This window comes from Harpia harpyja, chromosome 10, assembly GCF_026419915.1.
Source record: "Harpia harpyja isolate bHarHar1 chromosome 10, bHarHar1 primary haplotype, whole genome shotgun sequence".
Taxonomy (NCBI): domain Eukaryota; kingdom Metazoa; phylum Chordata; class Aves; order Accipitriformes; family Accipitridae; genus Harpia; species Harpia harpyja.
Window position 1 is genome coordinate 1628403 of NC_068949.1, and position 24232 is coordinate 1652634.

Sequence of the window (24232 nt, forward strand, 5' to 3'; positions counted from 1 at the left end):
GGCCATGCCTCCCCGTGCCCCTTGCCTAAACTTCCCACCCCTTGTTATTGCCCACGCCGCTGCCAGCTGGTTTCCAAGGCTGGGCCTGGCAGAGGAGGGAGGAGAGTTGTGGTCGACCCTTTTTGCTCCTCAGGCTGGAGAATGACATCCTTAGCTGAATCAAGAGGGCAGATGCAGAGAGAGGGATGATACTGAAACAAGGAGTTTGGAGAGAGCTGTCTAAGCCCAAGGTCTGCAAGCAAGACTAGGGCAAGGCCTGCCTCTGGTGACTTGGCTTCCCAGGTCACTATGGGATGGAAGGGGACCTTCTGCTGAAGATCTCTCATGGACGGACGTCCCCACCGCAGACATGTAGAGCTCCTCCAAGGGGGTTACTCCGGGTGCCTTGGTGGAGGGCAGAGGTGGCCCTAGGCCTGAAAGACCTAGATGAAGGGTGGACAGTGAGGGTTGTGGTGTTTCTCTTCCCAAGTCACCATTACGCGTGAGGAAGCTCTGCTTCCCTGGCAATGGCCAAACATCTGCCTGCCGTTGGGAAGCCCCAGGGAGCTCCCTTCGGGAGTCTCTGTGGCGCAATCGGTTAGCGCGTTCGGCTGTTAACCGAAAGGTTGGTGCTTCGAGCCCACCCAGGGACGCCTCTCCCCTCTTGCCTGCCTATGCCACAGCCTTCTAACATTTAAGGTCCCTTCCAACCCAAAGCGTCCTATGGCTCTAGAAAAAAACACAGGCTCTTCAGTCCCCTCAGCAAGGCCAGAGGAGGGAAAGAAAACTGATGGCAGCAGTTCCTTATTCTGATTTGCCTGCCCAGCTTGGGGAGCAGGGCTAAGCTCCCACCTGGGCTCAACCCAGCACATAATTTGCCTTAGTTCTACTTTCACTAAAGACACTAACAGTAGCGTGCTCTAAAAACATTTCTTCTTCTTGATGGTCATAAGACTCATTTCTCTACTCTTAGTAAACTTAATTGCTTTAATGTTCTGCCTTTCACCTGACTTGATCCCCACCCACTGCTGCTTGTTCTTCTCCAGACTCCTGCCTTCAGGCACAAGGGCCTGGGACACCCCACCAGTATCAGTCCCCTGCCTAAGGAAAAGTCTTCTCTTTTGAGAGAGAAAAGAAGTCCCAGTCTTCCCAGGGACAGAGCTGGGAAGGGCTGTCTGGAGAAAGTCTTTGCTAAAACTGAGGACCATGAGCAAATTCAAGTGATGGAAAATCCTGCATTTCTGGGCTTGGGGGGGTCCCCAGGGTGCTGCTGCGTCCCCAGCACATGTCCCCATGTCGCAGGAGACCTCTGTGAGGTCACAATGGTTGGGCTCTACATCTTCCTCCTGGGGCTGGTGCTGCCCCAGTTTCTCATGGCTTTTGCCTGGAGGAGCAGCGTGTCGATCCGGGGGATCCTGCTGCCCATGCGGAGGATGAGAGCGCTCACAGGTGAGGGGCTGGTGGGAGGTTGGGGTCTGATACGTGCTGGAGGCAGTGTCTGTCCCAGCCGGGTGCTGGGGGCTGCGTCCCCATCACCACTCATCCTGCTGCCAGGCACGTCCCAGGGGGTCCTGGCTCCATCCTCTCCCGGCCCTCCGTGAGGCAGCTGGGGACCGCTCAGAGGTGACTTGGGCTGGCCGGCTCTTGTCAGGGCTGCCCAGCCCCAGCCCTCCCGGCCTCTCCTTGCGGAGCCCATGTCCATCCCCTGGCCAGCTCAGGGCCCCTGTGCTGGACTCGCTCCAGCGCATTGCTGCCGTTCTGTCACTGAGGAGCCCAGAATGGGCCCAGTCCCCCAAGGTGGTCTTCCCACTGCTGCGGTGAGGGGAAGACTCCCTCCCCTCATCCCACTGACTTCCCTCTTGCCAGTACAGCCCAGCACAGGCTGTTAGTGCTGGGGCAGTCTGGGAAGATCCTCACCCCTCCCTGGTGCGAAGCCCTGCAGCCAGCAAAGCCTTTTCTTTCTTTTCTTGCAGCTCTCTGCCCATGCGTGCGTTCCCAGTCCAGACCTGCGCGTTCTGAGGACAGAGGCGGGGTGACGGGGACTGTCCCTGCGGCCGTCACTACCTTTGTGGCCGTCGGGACTTCTCTGCTAAAGCGACTGCAAGACCATGAGGTGAGGTGGGGGTTGAGGGCTCCCCTCCATGCCCCTGGCTTCCCCGGGTGCCGTGGCAGAGGGGCGTCTCACCTGACAGCACCTCTGCCCTCCTGCAGGCACTTTGTCCCCAGGCGCTGATCCTGCTGCTCAAGCTGGACTAATGCCATTGCTCCCCACTCCTTTCCCCGGGAGCTCCCAGTGCTGGGGCTCCTGCCCGTGCGAGGAGCAACACTGTGCCCCAAGGCGCAGGGTGCTCACGGCTTCCCCTCCTCAGGGCACGGTCTCGTTCCCATGCCTTCCCCTTTGTCACGGTCCATTTGGATCTCTCAAATGTACAGGACAACATATGCTGTGATTTAAACTTTATTTCATGAGCTCATTAAGAAATACAATAAACAAACATGACAAGCGGGGGCTCAATTCCCTTTTCCCAGACTCGTCTATCACGTGAATTCACTTCTTCACCAGTCAAGTCATAAGGTTTCATAACTTATAATCTGTAACTCTTAATATCGTGCACCTATGAGCAAAAAAAAGCATTAATTACCCAGCCAACGGAGAGAGCGCTCACCCTTCCTCCTCCATCACGGTGCGGGCGTCCCCTGTGTCACACCGGGAAGCATGAAAGCCTCAGCAGTTCAGCTGCTGTTGGATCCGCTTCAAAAGCTTTTTGAGTAAGCTGATGTTTTATACCCTCCAGCTTGGAGGCTGGGTCTATACCATTTCCTTACGTTAGTGGATTCTGAGGAAACTGCCAGACAAAAGGTAATGGCTGCCGGAGACAGCCATCCGCAGCTGGTAATGGCTGCATCATGGCCCTTTAGCTCTCTCTGGCCACCTGTCCTGCCTACGCGGTGCTCTCGCTTTGACCTAATGGTGCTGCTCCCAGCATACATCAGGCCTTAGCATGAGCTGGGTTAGCCAAAATCTAGGCAGGAGTTGAGTGAACAGTCACGCCCTTCCTTGTCCGGCACTTTCCCCCTGACCTCCGCGTCCCCCGTTTTCAGGAGTGACCTCCCAGGCTCCCACATGGCCTTTTGCCCCGGTGGAGTCGATCTCCCTGTCTGACTCTCTGCTAGTGTCAGAGGCGCCGCGGAAGATCCTGCTGTTCCCCGTGGCTGTCCTGACCGATGCCTGCAACTCGTCCCTCGTGCCTGTGTCACGCAGATGATTTGGGGGGCAGCAGGTCTCTCTCGCGGCTCCCTGGGAACAAGGGCAAAGCAAGTCCCATCCCTCCCCTTTGTGGTCCGTCCCCAGGGTGACCGAGTGGAGACGTACCGGGAGCTGGAGAGCGTCTTGTGGGGAGACGACGGCTGTTTGACGAGTGGCGTTGTGAACCGCCTGATAGCAGAGGCGCTGAGTGACATGCGAGCGGCCCAGGTGAGCTTGTTCTCTTTCAAGGCCACCAAAGCAGCCTGCCTCTGCCCCTGGTTTGGGGGGAAATACAGAGTGGCGCAGAGCTGTTCCTCGGTTGTTCAGACCCGGCAGAGGTCCTAAGGGAGAGGCTCTGGGGACTCGTCATGACAGGGAATTTGGAGAGGGGAGTGTTGTGTTAAGGGGTAAAGCCTTTTGGCAGAAAATAAACCCCCTTGCGTTCCAGCTTGTCCTTAGATGTCAGAGGGGCTGGGGGCGGCTAAGCTTAGATTCTGGGTGATGCCCAGTTCAGCACTGTAAGTCCGGTCGCGTTCAATACGTTGAACTATCACGATTACGGATGCACAAATAGCGCATTGTACTTTCAATTTAGTCGCGTTCAACGAACTATCACGGCTAGATTTTAATGAACAGTGCAGTTTATTAAAGCAAAAGGAGTACAGGTTCTTTTGGATTGCCGGTGATAAATACGCTGTCTGCAAGGCAGGTGCAAATAATAATATAGTCGACTACAAGCGCATTAAATTATGGAAGAAAAAGAGCTCTAAAGAATTCTAAGTTTCCCGGGAAAGCACTCGGTACAGCCGAGTGTTCGAATCTCACCCAAGAGGTGTCCCTCTGGGGGGAAGAGAGGTTCAGCCTGTCGACTGACCCCAGAAGGCAGTGCTGTCCTCCCAACTTGTCCATGATGGTATCTTCCCTAATAGTCCCCCTCTCTTTGGGCCTTTTTATACTATTTTCCTATTTAGCTGGAGCTTGAGTGACTCTAGTCATGCATGCCTTTACTTTGATTGGTATTAAGTTCTCTCGCTTTGCTTTTAAAAGGACATGCTAGAAAAAATTCAGAGCACAGGCTTAGTGAGGGGTGGTTGCACTTTGGAGGCGGGTAGCTTTTGGGATGGAGGTGTGCTTTGGTATTATAATGAGCAAAGTTCACCCAGAGGACGTGATTTTGCGTGTCAGTACCCCAGGACAGGACACTTAGGAGATAAATCAGAAGTAGGGCAGCAGGTTGACAGAACCCCCATTATTTTACCTCCTTGCTTCCGTGGGTTCAATGCAGGGACCTACCGTTTTACCGTTCCAGTTCCCTATCCCTGCGATGATATCACAGAGACTGGCCGTGGCGTCTCCACTCCACTCCACCCTCCGTGTTACTTCTCTTAGGGTCAGCACACCAAACTCCCTTGGTGTTGCTAACATCTAAGGTTGCAGGTTACGTTGCATAGAGAATTATTAGGGAACCAATTCCTTGCGTGTCCACTGCATTCCACCCCGGAGGTTTTGCCTTCCCTCAAGGGGGTGCGGGCAACATATTGGTAAGTCACTTCTAGCAATCACTCCACAGGGAGGCAGAGATCTGTGCAGAGAAGCGGACTCGGGGCTGTTTCGACCTGAGCGACAGCTGGGTTCAAGCTCAACACTGTTTGTCCTGCTTTGAGGAAGAGCCGTGGCAACCCACCAGCCCCACAGAGAGGTCCCAGGGGGGTCTTGAGTCTGCGGCAGTTTGTTCCTGGCATCTCCATGGAGAGGGAGAGGGGGCAGCAGCACAGGGCTGTTCTGGGGAAAAGCCTCCCTCATCTCGCCAGGGAACTGCTCGCCTGTCCCGGGGTACGAGAGGCAGCAGCCGCTCGGCCCCGAGCACAGCTGTCCCGAGGGGTCTTGCAGAGGAGATGGGGTCATTCAGCCTGCCCTAGTGCCTCAGCCTTTTTCTCCGGAGTGTTTAACCTGTGACGCTTTTGCAGGGTGTGACAGGTGACGTGAAGATGGCTGCGAGTGACGTCCTGGTAGCTCTGGCCCGCTCCCACTTCCACTTTGTCATGTCGGAGCTCCAGAGCCACCTGAAGGCCATGAGGAAGGTCCCTGATGAGATTGTGCTCCTCACCTTGGGCAAAATGGCCCGCAGATATGGTATGGCACCCTGGGCCTTGGGTAGAGATCTGTGATAACAAGGAGAAGGGATCCTCCCCCTCCCTAAACGCCCTGTGTTGAACTGGGGGGCTACGGAGTTGCCGTGCCTCCTTGTTCCGTGCCAGGGCCAGTTGGCAGCTCTGCCTTATCAGCCCGATCCCAGTTCCCAAAGGGCGGGAACCTGTTGGAGACAAACCCGCGGGGTCTTGGCCCCGCACCGTCCTCCCCATTTCCCCAAAGGGCTTCCCTGTGTCCCCCCTGGGGAAGGCAGCCCGTCCCACGCCCTCCGGCACGTCCTGCGTGGCCCAGCAGCCCCAGCCCTGGCAGGGATGGACCCCAGTCTCCCGTCTCTCTCACCGACCCTCTCGGTCCCTCTGTCCCTGCCTCCTCTGCAGCCCTGCGGTGCATCCCCTTTGTGGGAATGACGCTGCTCGCCCTGCGCACCGTGCTGACCCAGGTGGGGAGCGGCGAGGTCCTGCATGCCGTCTGCAGTGGTGAGTGTCGGCTCCTTGGCTGGGGTCCTAGGGGCAGGGGCGGCCTTCGATGCCTCCCTGTGATCTCAGAGGGAACGCAGTGGGTGTGAGCCCATGGCAATCCCAAAATGCAGCGAGTGTGTAGGAGGAGCGGGGGGAAGGCCTGGAGGTTTCTGTGGGCAGGACACGGCAGCGCTGCACAGAGAAACTCCTGGGGTCCCTTCCCATGGTTTCTGTTTCTCCGCTTCCCTCTGGGATTAAACTCCCTGCTCTGAAAGGGCGAGTATGAGGGAAGGGAAGGGAAGGGAAGGGAAGGGAAGGGAAGGGAAGGGAAGGGAAGGGAAGGGAAGGGAAGGGAAGGGAAGGGAAGGGAAGGGAAGGGAAGGGAAGGGAAGGGAAGGGAAGGGAAGGGAAGGGAAGGGAAGGGAAGGGAAGGGAAGGGAAGGGAAGGGAAGGGAAGGGAAGGGTCTGCAGTGAGAAATGCTAGAGGGGAAGGGGCTGTTGAGGAGAAGGTGCGATGGGTGTGAGGAGGAGAGAAACAGTGGGGTGTTTGAATCCAGGCACCTCAAGAACACAGATTGCCCTCGGATCCAGATCTAGTCCTGGGCTGAGCCCTGCCGAGCCTGGGACTGTCCTTAAAGCAGGCTTGGGCGTGAATGCAAGATACCGTCCCTGCTGCAGACTCTCACATGTTCCCTTCTCCTTTGTCCTGCTGCAGTTCTGGAGCAATGGTCGAAAGGAGTCCATACATACTTGTGCAGCTGGGAGCAATGCCCCTTCCCTCGCAAGGGGGGTGGCACAGTTCTGTGAAGCCATTTACCCGGTCTTCCGCTATGTGGTGGCAAATTGGCTGGACTGCAAGGAGGAAGAGGTGAGAAGTGCTGCTTTCCACGCCTGGGGCTGCAGCAGGGATGTCCGTGCCAGTGGGTCAGTCTCTGCCCAGTGGGGTGCGAGCAGAGGGGCGAGGGGCTTCCCGACGGGAAGCAGCCGAGCCTTGGGGCCTTTCTGCAGAGAGGGCTGGGGTACCAGGGTGGGGAAGTGCTCTCTCTCCTCTGGAGCGAGCCCTTCTTCTGCAGGGCAGAAGGGAAAGGGAAACCCCTCCCAGTGGGAAGGGCAGACTGGTGTCCAGGGGATGCTGAGCACTAGGCAGACCTTCAGCCCTCCAAGCGGAGCCTCTCCCTTCCCTCTTCAGGACAAGCAGGCTGTCCTCGGGGCAGTGGCTGCCATGCTGGGGGTCCTTCTGCATGAGGAGCAGCACCGAGACCATACCTGGGAGCAGCTCCTCTGGCTCCTGCAGCAATACAAGGAGGTCCGAGACACCTCCCAGGTCACCAAGGTGAGATGTTGCGCAGGGCCCGGCGTGGCTGCTGGGGTGCGTCTGTGCGAGTGCTAAGAGGCACTGGGGAGCTGTGGGGTGCCAGGAGAAGCTGGGAAGCCCTTAGAGAAGGAACAGGAAGAGCAGAGGAGGCCTGAGGTTTCCTGGGCTCTTTGGGCAAGAAAAGAGAAACCCGGGGCAGGGCGGGAGCGAGGCAAGAGTCCCCGGGGCTCATCTGCTCGGGAAGGGAGGCATTGCCAGCTCCCTGGAGCTCTGTGTGCAGGAAGAGCTTTGCCCGAATGCCCAGGGCCACGTCCAGTCCCATGAGGCGACTGGCAAGGTCTGATGAGTGGGAAACTGAGTTGTCAAGCCCGGGCTCCGTTCCGAGGAAAGAGACCCTCTTGATGCTGCTCTGCTCATCGGGGTTTTCCCTGGGAGCTGATGTTAGGGACTCCCCTTATCGCAGATGTTCTGGGTTTCTCCCTTCCCAAGTGCCTTTAGGTGGCTTTAGCCTCCTCTTCCCCCCCGTTCTCTTGTAGAGCCTCAGCTATGTCCTGGAGATACTGGTGGGAGTTCAGACCCCAATCCCGCAGAGCACGGCTCTTGCCATCAGCACCGCTGTGCACCGCCAGGTAAGGGGAGCCCTGCGCCCTGCCGCAAGCCTGGGGCCTGCACCCGTGATTGCCGCGGAGGGGAAAGACCTGCCGGCTGGCAGGGCAGAGCAGGGCGTTCCTCCGCTGGGACCTTCCTGCAGGCCCGGAGCACGCCAGGACTTCGATCCAGGTGCCACCTTAAGGCTGCAGGAGGCCTGATCCTGGCTGTTTGGAATGGGCCTGAGGGGCAGCCCAGTTCCCACAGCCATTTCCCTCTCGGCCAAGTCGCAGGAGGACTCTGGAGCGCCAGCACCCTAAGGGCAGCCTTTCAGCGCTGCTCAGCCTCAGCTCCTGGGCAGCCTGGGCTGCCGCAAACCTCTGTGCGTGCCCGGGGCCACTGTGGGCTGGGCTGGGTTTCGGCTGTGGGTCCCATGCCCAGAGTGCCCAGGGAGAGGAGAACGGAGAGCACCGTTTCTTTTCAGTCCCTCTCAGCACTGATGCCACTTTCTCTAAAATGGACCTTGTTCCCACAGCTCTCTGATGTGACCGAGGAGCCTGGCCTGGCCCAGAAGGCAGTGCTGTCCCGCTGCATCATGCTGCAGGGTAAGGAGAGGAGACTGGGCGATGGCCCGCCATGCCGTGGCAGCTCTCTCCCTGTCCTTGGCTGTTGGGGACAGCTGCCTGCTGATGCAGAATGCGATTTCTTCCCCGCAGCACGAATGCGCCCCGAGGAGACAGGCATGTTTCTGCACTCCCAGCTGAGCGGTGGGAGTGAGGCCAGTCGCGTGGCAGCCCTGGGCCTGCTGGGAGTGCTGGCCCACTCTGACGGTCAGTGCCACAGAGCAGGGACGCAAGGCAGGGGTTGGGGCTGCTGGGCTGACAGCAGGAACGGGCCGAAAGTGGTGCACCTGCACCCAAAGGGAGCTGCGAAGAGCGGGTCCCCCAGCCGAGCTGACGCCCCGCAACAGGGCTCTCCCCCGGCAGTTAGAAATGCCGGCACACCAGGGACGACGCTCCAAGCTCTGTAACACGGGCAGGCTGGTGGGCGGGCAGGTGGGCTCCTTTGCACAGGAGCTGCTCGTACCCGTGCTATTTCTCGTGTTCTCTGTGTTGCCATAGCCTTCAGTCCCTGTAAAATAGCCGTGCCTCTGGAAGTGGGGTTGCTCCGGCCACGCCGCTGCTTCCCGTGAAGCCAGTCAGGCCCCGCTCTTCTGTCCCATTGGAAGCTTCAGGGGATCCCTTCTGCCGCTGGGGCTCTGCCTCAATGCACACCTCTCCGTATCTCTTCCAGGACGTGCGGCGAGAGGGAAGCTGCCCCAGGTGGTGGAGGCCATGTGCTCGTTGTGCAGTGACCCCAGTGCCCAGGTGAACTGGTTTGGGAAGGGAGGGTGCCACCAGGGGAGGCAGAGAAACCCTTTCCCTTGGGACAGAGCCAGGGGGCCTGGGGAAGTGCTGGCGCGTTGCCCAGGTGGTGGCTGATGGCTCGTCCCTGGGGAGAGCTGGCAGAGTGGAGCGGGGAGGTCACTGTGCTCTGTGGGGCAAATGCCCGTCCAGCCTGGTGCTGAAGCCCAGCCCTGACGCCAGGAGCGAAAGCTTCTGCCGTGGCCTTGCCACCTCTCTGCGAGCCACAAAGGCTGCCCCCAAGCAAACCCTTTGGGTTTTGAACAGGAGGGTCATAAGCACACTCCCCCCCTGGCAGGTGCGGAGGGCGGTTCTGGAGTTCAGCAGGGAGCTGCTCAGCTCCGGATCCCAGAGCTGCTGGCCATGGGATGTGGTGGGGCACATCTTCAGCGAGTTCAGCCGGACCTCGGGCAGACTGGTAAGGGCAGAGCAGGACACCCAGGGCTTTTTTTTTTGACCAGTGCCTGGACCCTGCTGAGAGCTCCTGCCGGCGGCCTTGGCCTTGGAGAGCTCCATGCTGCAGAGCCATCGGCGCTGGCACTGCCATCAGAGCCGCTTCCGAATGGCCGTTCCTCGTGGGTGTCTGTGCCGATGTTGGTGGAGATGTCAGTGGATGACGTGGGTTTACACCTCGGCATGCCACCCGGCACTGTGGTGCCGAGCTGTGCCCACAGGCGCCTCCGGCAAAGCCGTCTTGCAAAGGGAGGGTCTTGTAGGGGCAGGCCATCTTCCATCCTTAAATGCTGATGGACGGTGAGCAAAACAGAGCCAGTGCAGACAGGCGGGCCTGGCTAGAGGAGCTTTCTGTGGTGTTCTCGTGCTCTGGCCCTCCAAAGCACACCCTGCCCATCCAGTAACAGTCTGGGGGCCCACATCCCTTCTGGCAAGGGGACGGGCCGTTTGGCAGTCCCTGTGGTGAGCATTTCCCAGCATTCAGCCGGGTGCCCAGGAGGTGAAAGCTGGGGACGGCCGAGCCTCCCGCTGACTGGCCGAGGACGTTCCCTCTGGCCGGACCTTCCCTCTAGCTGGGAGATCCATGTGCGTCGCTTTGCTCTGAGGCCCGGGGAGGCTCTGCTTTGGGAGCAGGGCAAAGGAAAGGGCTTCTGGGTGCTCCTCCACATCCGTCGGGCTGGGTGTGCTGCCTCCAGGGCTGGCACTGAGCACAGCCTTGCTGAAGGGCACGTTCCTCACCTCTGCTTTGGTGGCACGACAGCAGCATTTGGGCCCCAGGGGCCCGTGTAGACAAGCAGCGGCACTGTCTGCTCCCAGGCTTCCCAGTCCTTCCCAGGGTCTGGGACCCGGTCCTCGAGCTGGGTCCGTCTGGCCTTCAGGAGGGAGGCGGGCACAGGAGCAAGAGGAGCACTGGTGAGGCGTGCCTGAGCCTCATCAGTTGGGAGCCGAGAGGAACTGGGGGTTTGCCAACTCTGTCTTACAGGTGGCAGGAGGCCTTTTTGCCTGGGAAAACCCAGAGGATAAAGCAATTCGAGCCCTGTGCATGGACATCCTGGGCTCCCTGGACGTCACTCTGAGAGGGATGACCAAAGTAAGTTGCCCTCTGCCCTGCTGCTGTGGCCACTTCTTGCCTTCAGGACATTTTTCCTTGTGCTCCCCCAGGCCCTGAGCCTGTCCCCTCGTGCGCTGAAGCGCACCAGGCTCAGGGAAATGCAGCCCGTCCTTTTCGTCTTCGAGCTGAGTGGAAATGCCAGTGTGGCGAATTGCCCGGTTCTTCTCTGCAGCTCCTGTGGCCGAGGCTGCTGCAGTACGTGGTGCCAGCCCAGTACAGCGGCATGCTGATCCCGCTCTCCCGCTGTCTCCGAGCCCTGGTTGAGAGACGGGAGAGAGCGGGGTGCGAGGAGGAGGAGGAGGAGCCGGATGCCATGGACTCCCAGGAGCAAGGTAGGAGCCCCAGCGAGTGCTGCTGCTGGGTTTGGCCAGGGGTCAGGCCAGCCCGCATCTCCCTGCGCCCCACCAGCCCTGAGCAGGAGCCCAGGAAAAGCAAAGGGCAGAGACAGGCTCTGCTGCTGGGCACGAGGCGCTCTGCCCTGCGTGGCCCCTTGCCCGGCGCAGAGGCCCGGCTCTCCTGCTCGCAGCGCTCTCCTGGTGAGCCGGGGCTCGCTCCTGGCCGTGCTGGAGCTGCCTTCATCTCCTGCTGGGCAGCCCTGGGGAGCCCCCCAGCCAGCGCTATTGCAGCGCAGCTGCTCTCAGCCCTCAGCCCTGTGTGGGGCTATCGGAGGTGTGAGGCTCGTCGGCTCAGCCAGCCTTTCTGCCTCCCCACAGCCCGGCTGCCGGCTCCCCAGGCCCTGCTGGCTCGACTGCTGGTGAGTAGCGGGGCCCTGGGGAAAGAGCTTTTCTGGCCAGGGGTGGTGGGAGATCCCGGGGTAGAGATGCTGTTGAGGCCAGTGCCGGGAGCCCCCAAGCAGGAGGCAGCATGCCCGAGCCCGTCAGGGATCCCACTCCGTTCTCAGGGCTGGCAGCACCCTGGGTGAAGCCATCGGCTGCCTGCTGCCAGCCAAGCGGCACCGAGCTCCCTCCCGAGCTCCCTGCTGGGAGAAGCTGTGGCTCTGGCGGCAGGAGCGACCCTTCTCTCCTGCCCTCCTCTAGGTGGTGGCGGCAGCTCCTTACCCGAGCCGCGAACGCGCAGTCGCTGCCTTGCAGCTGCTGCAGGCCCTCCACGGCAGGATCCACAGAGGCTTGGGGGTGGCGTGGGCGACCGAGATCCCCCTCCTGCTGCAGTACCTGGAAGGTAAAGTGCAGGTGGGGAGGGAGAGGCTGGAGGGGAGGGAGGGGGGCAGGAAAACGCAGCTGCCCGGCGCGACGGAGGGGAATTGCCCCCAGTTCCCCAGCACTTGCTCCGCTGCCTTTCCCCTTCCAGGGAGCCGGTGCTGAGGCTGGGGGCAGCTGTCCCCTGGCACCAGTTCGGCCCAGGGGATGGACGGGGCCGTTGATGTCCCCTCGGAGGGCAGGTCTTGGCATCACCAAAGGATGGTGTCTGGGAGAGGGACGGGACTGGTGCTCCTGGCGGGGGTGCAGCCCTCGGCTTTGGAGGACCAAGTCCCCAGGCCAGGCGAGGTTTGCAGCAGCTGTCCTCGGCAGTAGCCTGGGAGAAGGGCTGGAAATGGGCAAAAGGCAGTGGGTGGTTCGGGAGAAAACGTGTGTTGGGACCGGGTGGTTGGAGTTGTTCTGGGAGCTGCAGTCGCTCAGTGGGGATCTGCTGCGGTCAGTGCGTCCTTCCCCAGATTGAGTCAATGCCTCTGAGGACTGCCCCTGGGATCCCTCCCGTGTCTTTGGCCTCGCAAGGGCTTTCGCGTAGGCCCTCTCCGGCCTGATGGCCTGGGACTTTTGGGAGGTCGGACTGCAGAGGAGAGTGCCGGACTCGTCTTTGGTGTGAGCTTAAATAGCTGCGAGAGCTTTTGCTTCCTCTTGCTTCCTAGGCAGAACTGAGAGCTCCCTGGCCTCTGCAGAGTGGGAGCGCCGTGTGCTTAAGGTACAGCATCCTCGCGGGGGGTGTCACAAATCGAGGGGGGAGAAGAGGGAGCAAAGTTGTGGGAGGAAGCTCGGGGCTGCCTGTGTAGGCACCAGGAGGTGGGGGCACCTCCTGAGCACCCTGCGCCTCCCCCGGCAGTAGGTGCCTGCCCACTCAAGAGGAGCTGCTGCCTGCACACATGCCACGGCTGATGGCTAATGCCTTCTAACGCTGTGGCACGCGCCTTAGCACTGCCTCCTCCTCTAAGTCCGGCCTGCCGGGGGGTCTCACATGAGGCGTTAGGAGAAAAAAGAGGGCTGGGTGGGGTGGGGGAAGAGACTGCCATTCCCGGCAGCTCTCCCCCGCAGCGTCCCGGGACACGTGAGCCTGGAAAGGTCAAGTGGAACACTCGCTTCCTTTCCTGTTCACACCAGTTTCTGCGAGCGTCGCTGGAGCCCGTCGAGGACGAGGCCTGGACCGTAGGCCTGAGCCAGGAGCTGAGCCAGCGGCTGGGCAGCTCTGCTGCCGGCTCCTGGGAGAAGGTGTGTGTCCTGCCCGGCACTGGGGCTGGAGCTGGCGCTGGTGCTCTGCCCACGCAGGCAGATTTCACTGCTTTCCTTTCCCTCGTCCCCAAAAGGCGTTTCCCCTGGGCTGCCCCAGCGGCTGGCCACAGCCTGGCATCGTGGCCGGCTCTGCCTGCTCCCGGAGGTGGTCGGGTCCATCTGGGGCCAGCCCTCTCCTGACGGGTCGGGCCGTGACTGCATCTCGGGCTCGGCTTCTTCTCTTTCAGCTTTTCCTGTACAAGGCTCTTGGGACGGTGCTGGCAGCTTGTCAGGACCTCAGACACGTCCAAGGGCAGGTGCTGAGGTTCCTGCGGGACACAAACCCTGTGGAGCTGTCTGAGGCCAAGGTGAGGTGATGCTCCTGTCCTGAGCATCCCCTGGATTTTCCTGGGGGAGAGGGAGGGCTGCTCCTGGCCCAGCTCCAGACCTCCTTGCTTTCCCCGTTGCTGCTGTTTCCTGCTTGCTGCAACGTCCTGCCTGGCCACTGTCGCTGGCCACGGCTGAATGCCTGGACTGGAACCGACTCCCCGTTTCTCTGTGGTTGCAGGGAATGATTTCTGTTGTGTCCCACGCTGCCGAGAGCCACTTCCACCTGGTCCTGGGCACGGTGACTATGTTCTCTGCCACTTTCACCAGAGACTGGTCCTACCAGGCTTCCACGGGCTGGAAGGTAAAGGAACGAGGGGGTTGCTGGTTGGCTTTCCTTTTTTGGCCGCCTTTCCACTTGTACACCTGCAGCAGCCACACTGTGGCAGCTGCCTTTAGATTAACCTTCTTGGAAGAGCTACCCGAGACCTGTGTTTCAGAGGGGACATCCTGGCCTTGGGGCCCCCGAGGTGTCTTTGGAGAGGATGGGGTTTGGCACCTGGTGGGTCAGAGCCACCCAGCTGGGGCAGCTGCAGCGGTTGCTTGCTTGCTTGCTTGCTTGCAGCCACGTTGCCCTGACTTAACTTCAGCAGGAGCTGGTGACAAGGGGGTGGGCGCAGTGTGACACTCTGCCCCTTCCTCAAAGCTGAGGGCTGGGAGCAGGAGCCTGGTGAGGTCTCGTTGGCTCTGCTCCCCACCTGGGGGCTGTGGGGAAGCCTTTCTGGGCAGGGCAGGGCCCTGCAGAGAGAGCAGTGCAGCCTGGCCTGGGGAGGTGAGCAGACCGGGCTCATCTGCGCCACTGACCCGCACAGGCTGCACGGTTCTGAGCAGGACCGTGACAGGCTATGTCGGGTACCTGTCCGCAGAAAGGTTCCAGACAGCTCCCCGACCTCTCGAGTCAGTGGTATAACAGCCGGCAGCGTGTGCGATGCTGGCTGCACCTCCTCCCTCTCCAAGAGAGAGAACTCAAGCTGCGGGGTGGGAACAACTCCCGGCCCCAGCCCTCGCAGCTTGAGGAGTGGCTTGGGGAGCTGCTGGGAGGTGCTGGGGGAAACAAGGAGCTGGCGAGGGTGCGGGGCAGGGCCTGCCGCAGGAGCCCGCAGGAGTCCCGGGGCTGACGTCTCAGGGCATCTCTGTCGACACAGGTACAGCGGCGGCAGAAGATGGAGAGAACCCAGACCATTCGTGCTGCTCTCATGCGCACCTACGGCGGCATCGCACTGCACGCCCCCAAGGAGCAGCTGCTCACCTGTGTGGATAAAGACATCATGGGCAACATCCTGAGGCTGTCCAGAGATAAACAGAGGGTAGGAGCACAGGGCGCGTAGGGTGGGGATGCCCGGGTGCCCCAGCTCCGGCCCCTCGGGGCTGGGGTGTACCGAGATGGGCGGTCTCTTCCTAAAGACCTCCCAAGGAGGGGTTTGTCCTCAACGTCCAGATGCAAGCCCTCCGTGGGTTCCCCCTGCCCATGCTCCTCTTCCACCTCTCAGCTCTTCAAAGAGTTCAAGGGGTGCTTTGCTCTCTTTGGCCTCAGGACTTGCAGCTCAAGCTCGCCCTGGTGCAGAGCATCGCCGAGGTCAGTTGTGCCATCCAGGCTGTGGGCGACTGCGGCAGCTTTGAGCTCTCCTTAAAGCAGGAGGCGATGCGGACCCTGCTGGTGAGTGTCCGCAGCTGGAGCCGTCACACGGGGGAGTTGTGGGCTGCGCCGTCAGACTGGTTTCCCCAGAGGCACGATGGTCTCTCGGCTTCACGCGAGCTCCTGGAGCTGTGTCCGGAGCTGGTGGGGCCCTTGGGTGCTGGTCCTGGGTGGCTGTGGCTGAGGAGCAGGGTCCCTCCTGCAGTGCCTTTGGGGTTCCGTGGGGGAGATGGGGCAGCATCTGCCCAGGCCTGGCAGCAGAGCCTGTCCCCGGGGCGGCGGGAGGGCTGTCCCGTGTCCCTGCCCGCTGCCAACTCTGCGCTTGTCTCTGGGACTTGCAGGCCTGGATAAAGAGGGAGCCCTGGGACTCGCTGGTGTATGGAGTGTTTCAGGCCCTGGAGGAGTTGAGGTGAGGTCTGTTCCCCAGGCTCTGGGCACTCCCAGTGTGCCCCAGCCCAGCTTGAGCATGGGGCCAGGAGCTGCTGGGGCTGTGGAGTGGGAGGGTGTTCCCCATTCCAGGTGTCTCCCAGAAGAAGGGAGCCCCAGGGGTTCCTTAACCTGCTGGTGGGGGTTTGCCTGCTGCCTGGGAGGAGGTAGGAATTGCTGGAGCTGAAGGCAGTGCTCGCTGGCATGGGCTGGGGGCGTTGGATTTGGGGCCCTCGATTAGGAGGGACCCAGTTGTGGTTTAAGCCACCCTGGAGAGGGCTAGTAAATCCCCTTTCTGTTTTGTCTCCCTTTTTCCTCTGGCCAGCAAGCTGAGGCCGCCTCTGAGCGGGAAGGAAAATCGCAACCTGCTGGCAGTGTGCTGCCAGAGTGTTTTGTCCCATCCTTCCGAGGAGCGGATGAAAAAGGGAAGGAAGAGTGTGAGGGCAGCTGTGAACATGGAGGTACGCACCGGCCAGCGCCTGCCCACCTCTGGGTCAGGATCCCACCTCAGCACGCCCTGGCAGCCCCCATGATGCATAACCTCAGCTCTCCTTTGCTGCTTTTAGCTTCTGCACAGGAGAGGCATGGAAGATCTGGGCCACCTCATAGAAACCCTTCTGGAGGCTGAGGCGACCTCTGCCTGCTTTGACGACGTGGTCCACGTGAGTAGCCACGGGGCAACAGGGAAAGCGTTGCCAGGGCAGAGAATCGAGACCTTAGTGGGTGATAGGAGGTGGATACCTTTCCCACAGACAAATGGGGCTTTGGCTCCTTGCTCTGGGGCTGTGCATCCGGCCGGGGCTGGGGGACAGGAGCGCCCGGCCACTGCAGCCTCAGGACAGGCAGCGAAGTGGGCCCTGATGGAGGGAAAGCCAAGAGCCAGCCCTGAGCTGGGCGAGAGCAGCCCTGGGGGGAAGGCCAGAGCGGGGAGACGCCAGCAGGGCAGCAAGACCTGACGCAGGGCAGAGGCGGCTGCAGAGCGCGAGGCGGTGAAGGCTGCGGGGCCAGTGCTTGGTGGGGCGGGGGATGCGCCAGGAAGGGGCCAGAGAAGAAGGGAGAGGGAGAGGGATCTCGGGGAGAGAAAGATTCCCGTTGCGAGAGAGATGCACCCTGCCCCAGGTCCTGAAGGGCTGGCTCACCTCAGCCAAAGAATGGGAGCGGGAGAGAGCCCTGCAGGTTTTCACCCACGTGCTGGGCGCTTGCAAGGAGCGATGCGAGCTCATGGTGAGTAGGGACCCTCTGCGTGCCCTGGTGCCCCCTTCCCACCATTCGTGGCCCTGGAAAGGAGCCCTGCCCGGCTGGGTGCTGGGTTTCGGGGCCCCTGGGATTACGGGGCAGCCCTTCTGCCTGCCCTTCTGCCTGGTCGCTGCGCAGGGCAGTAGAGGCGAGCGGGCGCTGGGGCTGCCTGCAACCTTTTTCCTGCTGCTGTCCCCTGCAGAGAGGATGTCCCTACAAGCACTTCGGCTCCCTGGTGGGACTGCTGGGGTCTCTGACCAGCGACTGCCTGGCCACGTGCCGCCAGAGGGCATGGGTCTGCCTTGGCTACCTTCTCCAAATGCAAGGTGAGGAGAGCAGGCGCTTCCCAGCCTCGCTCAGCCCGATCCTCCCTGCCTTCCTGGCCTGGCACCACCGGGGTCCCGTGGAGGGAAGGGGGAGGCAACGTGCTCGGCTGGTTTTGTGCCCCCACCCTGTTAGCCCTCTGCCTCCCAGCCCATCTCAGGAAGGATCCCTGAGAGAGTGTTGTTGAGTCCCACCTCCCCGGGGCGTGCATGAGGTTGGGTGGTCAGGGCCATCCCTCACTGCTGTCTGAGAGCAGGACATTGTCACCAATGCTGGGGACTGTCCCCCTCCACGTTGCAGGAGAGACAGAGGGTGGTCAGACAGCTCGCTCGGATGAGGTCCCTGACGTTTCAGAGGCTGCCTTCCCCCTCGCTCCCTGCCTTCAGCCTGGAGAGACAGGCAGCTACCCAGGCAGTCTCCAAAGTCATCCCTGGCAGGGAAGAAATCTCCTGTTGAGCACAAGAGAGGAAACCAATTTGCTGCCCAGAGCAAACTGGGCAGGGAGGAGGGATCTGAGCTGCAGGCCCAGAGCGTGCTGCAAAGGGTTGTGTTTGCACCCTTTCCTCTTCAGGCAGCAGGGTCTGCCTGTGCTGAGGAAGTCACAGGGAGGTTTCCTGCCTCCCAGAGACGATGGTGGCCTGTGTGGGAATAGGGGACGCAGCTGCTAGGAGCAGAGGCTGCTGAAACCCTGAAGCCCCAGCAAATGGTTTAAGGAGGAAGAGGGCTCTTTCCAGCCCGGGATATGTCAGCCATTTATGGGGCTCAGGAAATCCCGCTGCCCCACGTTCAGGAGGGCCCTGGCTTTCCCTGTGGCCTTCCCTGCCACCACTTGGGTTCTCCTTTATTGGTATCTGGGGCCAGAGGTTGGCTTTCTGTAGACGTGACTCCTCTCCTGCTGTTTGTTCCAGCCAAGAGAATGAAGGTGCCGCAAACAGATGAGATCTGGTGCCTTTGTGAGGAGCTGAACAGCCCGGACACCGAGACTTCGGCGGAGACCTGTACCGAAATAACAAAGGTAACTGGCCCCAAAACAGTGGGGTGGGGGCCCAGCTCCTGGGCTCCTGCACGTCTCCCTGCTCCCCTCCAGAGTCTCTGTCTCCAGAGCGAGCTGTCCAGGACAGCTGTTGTTAGCAAGTAACAGGAGGCTTTGAGACAAGACCGTCCTTTAGGCACGCTGGAGCAGACACCATGATGTGTGCGTTTGCACACACGTGTGTGTGCGTGAGTGCTCTTGTCAGAATACAAATTCGGTATATAAGCAAACAACAAGGGGTAGACACTTCCAAATCGCTTAGCGGCACCAGATGTAAGCAGCACTGTAGGCACAGCAGGAGGGTCAAGTGACTGGCCCCTCTGTGACTGCTGAACTAACGGTCCCGTCAAGTTGCCTTTCCTTTCGGAATCGCTGGGGCAGAGCTGTGACGCGGGCTCTCCTGTTCCTGACTTCTCTCCAGGCTGTTTGCAGATGCATCCCTGCAGCACAGGCTGTGGACTTTCTGACTGCCGTCCTGGGCAGCTTGCTGCATGTCATGCCCCCATGTGCAAGAGCAGTGTGGAAGTGGGTGTTCGTCTTCCTGGTGGAATGCAGAAAGGAAATAGTCCAGGAGGTAAAGGAGAGCTTTTTTTCCATTAGACTTTGTCTTTTCTCCTGTTGGCTGTTGCACTACACCCTGTGCAGTTGGCATGGGCTCAAGAAATGCCGCCTGTGTGCCGAGCCAAGGGGCTACTGATGGTCCGAGTCGTGCGTTAGCACCCGCTGCTGGCGCCTGCTCCAGCTGGTGACAAGGCTATGGGCACTTCTTGTCCAAAGTCTGCCATTGGTCCGGGTCCTTCCCATGAGTGAGGCACTGGGAGGCACCAACCTTGCCATTCCTCCCCTTCCTCTGGGGTCACTGTCAGTCCTCCCTGCCCCGGGACCCACCTCACCCTTCTCTTTCTTCACTGGTCCCCAATTCCATCTACTCTGAGCTTTGCTGGGCATGCTAGGTTTTCCACAGGTTGGATAGTTGTTCATTGCTCTCATTGCTTTCCCCGACTGTGGGGTTACCCAGCCTGTGAGGTGCCCTTCCTTTAGCCACTAGTTGCTGCCCATCTGTAGCCTGGGAGCCTCTGGCCTCGTGCTGTGCCTGCCCTTTCAAGGCTCCTGTTCTCCGCTCACGCTCTGCTGCGCTCCACTTGGGCTCTAGGGCCACCAGTGGCTCAAGCAGTGCAGACTAACTCAAGTTAGTCTCAGGAGGGTAGAGGCAAGGAAAAGCATCCCTGGAGAACTGGGTTCCTCTGGAAGGAGACACGTGCCCTTGCAGAGGCCCTGCAAGGCATCTTCAGGGTCTCGAAGAGCGTGTTTGTTTGTGGCCTTGCATCGCTACAGACGCATGGGGAGAGTTAGCCAAGCGTTGAGCGTGAAATGGGTCCGAGTCCTCTGTGTGCACACAGGGCACGCAGCTGCTCATACGGTTGGGCCCAGGCACACGCAGCGACTGAGGCTGTGCGTGTGAGCGTGTGCACGCGTGTGCGCGTGCATGTGCACGACTGCCAAGAGCACACTGGGCTCCAGATGTGAGCCAGGGTCAGGCAGGGTGGAAGGCGTGAGGTTTCGAGCTGGATCTGGACTCTGTGTCAAGGGAGCAGGCATCGCTCATGTGCTGAATGACTGTGTCTGGGCCCCACAGGAGGGGGTAAAGGATGCACCGAGCCCTTCTTTCTCCTCTTCTTCCATTCAGGTGCCAAAAATCTTGGACACCCTTTACAGCTACATGCAGCAGAGCACCCACAGGCCCTTCCTGCTCCATGCAGTGTTTCTCCTCACCCGCTTTCACCAGGAGCCCGTAATCAGCAGTCTCCTCCAGAAGAGTCTCTTCATGGACAGGTACGTGCACTACCCACCTCCCCACTGTAGTCAAACAGGGACCCTGCAGCTTCCTTGCCCTGGGGGGTCCCGTTGAGAAGCAGGTCTTTTTTTTCTGCCCGAGCAAGACTGCGTGCTTGTGTCTCTGCTGTGAGTGGGGCGTTGTAAGCCCCATTGCAGGTGAGGAGGTTTGAGGGCACCGCAGGACCGCAAGGATGCGGGCTCAGGGGTGAACGTCTCTTCCCTCGCAGTGACACGGTGGAGCTGTGGAGGAGCCTGGGGAGAAGCATCCTTGGGATTCGGATCCTGAGGTGCTTAGCGGAGAAACTAAACAGAGCAGGAAACGACCGCCCGGGGACGGGCTCCTCCACTTGTGAGCGGCACGACCGTCAGACTGCTCTGGAGACTCTGACGGTACGTTCAACGGCAGACACATTTCTGCAGCTTGGCATCTGCTTGCTAACTCATACTTGGGCGCAAGGGAGTCGGGTGCCCTTTGCGGGTGCCCGTGGAGATTCGCAGGGCGCTGTGCTGGGCCGGCCTCAAGGAGCGTGGGGAGCCAGGCCAGTTTGGTACTCCTGAGGCACAAGGCTGTCGCAGAAGTGACAACTGCGGACAGTGACCCCCCACCCCGGGCACGCGGGGGAACCAGGCTGGTGGGAAAAGGCCTTCCCTGAACAGGTGGTTCTTGGTCACGTTTCTCCGCAGATCACCTGTGCCATCTCCGAGGTGGTGCTTGCCCTGAGGAGCACGGAGGAGCTCAGGCAACTGCTTCCCCACCTCCTTCCCAGCCTCCTGAGGTGGGCCAGTGAAATGCTGGGTGAGGAGAGGCTGCTTTTGCTCGTGAGCAGCTGGGGAGAACTGTTCCTCGAGTGCCAAATGCACGTGGAGAAGCCGTGCAGGTAAGGAGCCGAAGGGGCAGATGGAGGGGCTGGCTTCAGTTCCCCGTGCCAAGGCATGTGCCTTTGTGCGGCTGAGGGAGGGCTTCGCCTGCCCCACTTCCTACATGTGGAAAGCGGTCGTCGTGGTTGCTTTTACTTCTGTTCCTTCATGGAGAAACTCCAGCTCCCAGGCAGGAAGGTCTTACGCAGCTCATACTGCGGACGGCCGTCATCTTGCCTCCTGCGTACCCTTGCGCGCACAATAGCATTGCGCTCCCTCAAGGGACCCCCGCTGGGAGCAGTGACTCTTGCGGGCACTGGTGTCATTCTTGGCCAAAGGCTGGTGGGAAGAGGTATGAGGTGTTGGCCTTGGCTGATAAGTAGCGTGGAGTCGGTCTAGAGGCGTGGGTTTTCTTCTGCTTCGGTGGGTCTGGGGCATGAAGAAAATGCCAGTGTCGTTAGCTGCAGTCTGGAAGGCTGTGAAGCATCATTCCAGGGGTATTTAGCGCTGCTGCAGATCAGTCTTCCCCTAACCTGCTGTGATTGGAGAGTTCTTGGGGTTTCTGGCGGTGGTGCTATTTGGACTTGTTTTGTTTGATTGGGTTGGTTTATTTTGCGTTTTGTTTCTTTTGCCAGGGTTTTCCTTTCAGCTCTAGAGTTGGTGCTGGGCAAATGCATGGCGCAGAAATGGATGCAGCTGCTCGTGAATTGGGCAGTGTGGGCTCGCCTGGAAGACCCCCTGGCTCACCCTGAGGGGGTGTGTCTCCTGAGCAGGTAAGAGCCCCAGGGATGCATCTGGCCAACTCCTGCAGGGCTGTGCCCAGGGAAATGGCCGCTGGGACCCTCCCGGCATGCCCGGGAAGCCGTCGGGAGCTGAAGAATAGTGTCTGCATCGGCGCAAGTGAATTTTGGAGGCCCGGCCTGTGGCCTTCCTGGGTAACTGTGTGTCCCTCGCTTGTGACCCCTGCACAGGGTCCTGCTCCACGCTGGGCTCGTCTCCCCCTGTCTGGTGAAGAACCTCTTGCCGTGGCTGGATTCCTGCTCAGTTAAACTGCGGGTGACAGCTACAGCTTTCTTTGCTGAGGTAAGGCAGGAGATGGGGAAGGAAGGGTTCAGAGGGCTTTTACTGAGATACTGCTGCTTGGGATGTCTCTTTTTGTGGGAAGATCCCTGGCAAACGGCTCCCTGGAGCAGGGTGGCCAGGGGAGCACCTGGCCGGGACCAGGTCCCCACGGCGCTGCCTGTGGTGTTGTTCCAGATCTCTCGGGACCGCAGGACGACAGGGACCTCCGAGTGAGGCAGGCGCTAGAGGAATCCCTCCGCAATGCCTGGCCCCAGCCAGCACCACGGAGTTAATTAAAGCTCATCAAAAGACACCGAAAGGGGAGCGTATCTGTTCTTTCCCTAATAGCACCCCCGCGGTTGGTGAGACAACGTGTGGGTGACACCCAGGCTGGGGGCTGCCAGCTGTGGGGCCCCTCTCAGATCTTCCCGGGCTGGGGACAATGGAGTCATGCCGGGACAGACCCCAGAGCAGGGGTCTCCCCGTGGGGTCCTGGGGCCTTGCCGTGCCCTCCCACTGCCCATGGGGATCTCCTCGCCACCCCTCCCACCGCGGCATGACCACCTCCAGCACCAGCCCGCGCTGGTGCAGGGAACAGCCCAGGACAGCCCCGACCGTATCACCAGCATCTGGCTGGCCCATCGGACCCCTGCCCGTTAACCCAGGCCCCACCGGTGCTGTTCCTCACCCCCAGCGAGCCTCTGCACATCTGCAGGGGGCAGGGGCAGCTCCACACAGGGAGACCACCAGCAGAGACGGGGCTTTGTCCCTTGGGCTGCTGTGCACGCTGGCCCGGCTGCGAGCCCCTGTGAGCCTCAGCCCCCTGTCCCGCGGGTCCCACCCCACGTGTGATCCAAACTGAACGCCTGTCCTTTGTAGTGCCCAGAGCCTCATGTTTCGGGCCGAAATGCTCAGGTTTAGGGTCCAAACCCGCCTTTGATGACCCCCAGCCTTTCCTCAGGGCCCACAGCTCCATCCTGAGGCTCTCAGCCCTAAAGGTGGAGTTGGTTGCCTGGCAACCTCCCCCCAGCAGTCCCTGGGGAGTCAGTGGACCCAGGACAGCCAATCGCACTTGAGGAGGCGGGGGCAAGGCATGTGATCGATAGGTAACCCACCAGTCAAGGTTCGAGGCCTGCAGGAAAGGTGGCAAGAGTGCAAAAAGCTGGGCACAGTGCTGGGGGGGGGGGCGGCGGTGATGGTTGGAGGCGGGGCATGCCAGCTCCACCAATCAGAGCTGGCAATAGCAAAGCACACAGGTGACTGATAAGCTGCCTGCCCCATCACGGGATGGGAGGAGCAAGGGAGCAATCTCATGCAGCCAATCGGAGGAAACGTCGCCTCAGGGGAGGGCGGGCAGCACACCGCAGCAGGCGGCCAATCACAGAGAGCATCACCTCAGGTGCACCTGGGCAGCCTGAGGCCTGGGGCCAGTCAGAGGCCGCCCTGAGGGAAGGGCGGGCCCCAAACCAGGGCACAGTGACAGCCGAGGGGACCAATCCGAGGCAGCACCGCCTCAAGGGAGGAGACTGACAGCCCTCCCCACCTGTGCTGCCCCATGGGAGAAGAAGGTGGGCTACGCCGGCCACCAGGCCTGGTGCTGGGGCCAGGAGTTTCCTTTAGGCACCTGCAGTGCCGAGGGCTCCGGCAGTCCTGGGAGCTGAGTGTGCCAGGCACAGGGCAAGCGACTGAGCTGGACGTTCTCCAACGGCAGGCATTTGTAGGAGGGGGGCTCGGAGGGAACCCATCTTGCCCTACCGCTGCAGGGGGTCGGGTCCAGGCACGCGGGAGCCCTGGCCCCCTGCACGTCGGGCTTTGCAGTGCCCTCACATGGCCTGAGCCTCCTCCCAACCGCACAGAGCTGCTCAGACCTGCTGCTAACTCCTGGTTCCCCGCCGCTGACTTGCTGCTCGCACGGGTCGGACGCGTTGGTTCAGCTGCATGTCGTGAAAGAAAGCAAAGGACCGAGAAGCCAGAGAGACAGGGAGAGAGGTCGCTGCAGAGTGGAGTCCCTGGAGATAAATGTCTTTGGGGGAGGCTTCTCATGTCAGCTCAGGCCAGGCAAACAGATGAAACTGTGGAGTGGGAAGGCTCCCGTAGGCAGTAGCTCAAAGGGGCTGAGCTCTGCCTGCCAGCCTGTTGTATTAGCAGGGACAACATCAAGAGCAGCCACGGCAGCCGCTGAAGACAGGCTATTTAGAGAGCATACTCTCCTCTGAGCAAGTACAAGCCTAACTCTTGACAGCCCGGTTCCCCCAGCAGCCCCCTCCTGCCCCACTCGTGGGAGAGGA

The 24232-nt window shown here is 60.6% G+C and overlaps 1 pseudogene; it reads left to right on the forward strand.

The window, feature by feature from the left end:
• The first annotated feature begins 1958 nt into the window (after window positions 1-1958).
• On the forward strand, window positions 1959-20906 carry LOC128147305 (maestro heat-like repeat-containing protein family member 2B; annotated as a pseudogene).
• Window positions 20907-24232: the final 3326 nt, after the last annotated feature.